This window comes from Suricata suricatta, chromosome 8 (genome assembly GCF_006229205.1).
Source record: "Suricata suricatta isolate VVHF042 chromosome 8, meerkat_22Aug2017_6uvM2_HiC, whole genome shotgun sequence".
Lineage (NCBI taxonomy): Eukaryota > Metazoa > Chordata > Mammalia > Carnivora > Herpestidae > Suricata > Suricata suricatta.
In genome coordinates this window covers 132,591,701-132,594,103 of record NC_043707.1, presented here as the reverse complement: position 1 = coordinate 132,594,103, position 2,403 = coordinate 132,591,701, and positions in this window count along the sequence as shown.

Here is a 2,403-nt window from a genome sequence, read left to right as displayed (position 1 = left end):
CAGGCTTTTTGGCTGGATGGGCCCCACCAGTAAGGTTGCATTCAAATCTGTATTTTTGTATGCTTTGGATAAATACCTAATAGTGTAATTGCTGGATTGTAGGGTAGTTCTATTTTTAGTTTTTTTGAGGAACCTCCATACTGTTTTCCAGAGTGGTTGTACCAGTGTGCATTCTCACCAACAGTGCAAGAGGGTCCCCTTTCTCCATCCTCACCAACAATTTCTGGGTTCTCTATTCTGTTCCATTGATCTATCTATCTGTTTTGTGCCAACACCATATTGTCTTGATGATTACAGCTTTGTAATACAGCTTGAAATTCATAATCATGATGCCTCTAGTTTTTTCTTTTTCAGGATTGCTTTGGCTATTCAGGGTCTTTTGTAGTTCCATACAAATTTTAGGATTGTTGGTTCTAGCTCTGAAAAAATGCTATTGGTATTTTGATATTAGATTGTATTAGATGTGTAGATTGCTTTGGGTAGTATATACATTTTAACAATGTTTGTTCTTCCAATCCATGAGCATGGAATACTTTTCCATTTCTTTATGTCCTCTTCAATCTCTTTAATAAATGTTCTATAGTTTTCAGAGTACAGATCTTTTACCTCTTTAGTTAGGTTTATTCCTAGGTACCATATTGTTGGTGCAATTGTAATGAGATTGATTCTTTGATTTTTCTTTCTGTTGCTTCATTATTGGTGTACAGAAATGCAACTGATTTCTGCACATTGATTTTATACCCCATGACTTTGCTGAATTCATGTATTAGTTCTAGCAATTTTTTTGGTGAAGTCTTTCAGATTTTCTACATAAAATAACATGTCATCTGCAAATAGTAAAAGTTTGACTTATTCCTTGCTGGTTTGTACGCACTTTATTTCTTTTTGTTGTCTGATTGCTGATGCTAAGAGTCCCAGTACTGTGTTAAATAGTAATGGTGAGAGTGGACATTCTTGTCTTGTTCCTGACCTTAGGGAGAAAGGCTCTCAGTTTTTCCCCCATTAAAAATGATATTAGCTGTGGGTCTTTCATATATGGCCTTTAGGATGTTGAGCTATGTTCCATCCTACCGTTTGCCCAGTGTTTTTAAGTATGCATGCTGTATTTTGTCAAATGCTTTTCCTGCATCTATGTTTGAATCATATGTTTCTTATTCTTTCTTTTATTCGTGTGGTGTATCACATTGATTGATTTGTGAATATTGAACAAGCCCTGTAGCCCAGGAACAAATCCCACTTGATCATGGTGAATAATTCTTTTCATGCACTGTTGAATTCAATTTTCTAGTATCTTATTGGGAATGTTGCATCCATGTTCTTCAGGGATATTGGCCTATAGTTCTCCTTTAGGCTGGGGTCTTTATCTGGGTTTTGCTTCCATTTCTAGTTTTTGGAACACTTTGAAGAGAATAGGTATTAACTCTTCTTTAAATGTCTGGTAGAATCCCTCTGAGAAGCCATCAGGACCCGGACTCTTGTTTGTTGGGAGACTTCTGATTACTCATTCAATTTCTTTGCTGGCTATGGGTCTGTTCAAATTTTCTATTTCTTCCTGTTTCAATTTTGGTAGTTTGTGAATTTCTAGGAATTTTTCCATTTCTTACAGATTGCCAAGTTCGTTGGCATATAATTTTTTCATACTATTCTTTTATAATCATATTGCTGTGGTGTTCATTGTGATCTCCCCTCTCTGATGTGTGATTTTATCTATTTGGGTGCTTTCTCTTTTCTTTTTGATAAGTCTGGCTAGGGGGTTTATCAATTTTGTTTATTCTTTCAAAGAACCAGTATTTAGGGGCACCTGGATGGATCAGCCAGTTAAGCATCTGCCTTTGGCTCAGGTCTTGATCTCATGGTTTGTAGGTTTGAGCCCTGCATCGGGCTCTCTGCTATCCATGCGGAGCCAACCTCAGATCCTCTGTTTCCCTCTCTCTCTCTGCGTCTCTCCTGCTCACATGTGCATACATCCCCTTAAAATTTCTTGCAGGGCTGTCTTAGTGGTCACAAAGACATTTAGTTTTTGTTTGTCTGGGAAACTCTTTATCTCTCCTTCTATCCTGAATGACAGCCTTGCTAGATAAAGAATTCTTAGCTGCATATTTTTCCCAAAGAGTACTTTGAACATTTTCTTGCCACTCTCTTCTGGCCCTCCAAGTTTTAGTGGATAGATCTGCTGCTAACTTTGTGTGTCTACTCTTGTAGGGTAAGGACCTTTTGTCCCTAGCTGTTTCATAATTCTCTCTTTGTCTTTGTCTTTGCCAGTTTCACTATGATATGTCATGGTGTTGACCTGTTTTTGTTGATTTTGAAGGGAGTTCTCTGTCCCTCCTGGACTTGAATGCCTGTTTCCTTCCCTAGGTTTGGGAAGTTCTTAGCTATAATTTGTTCAACTAAACCTTCTTC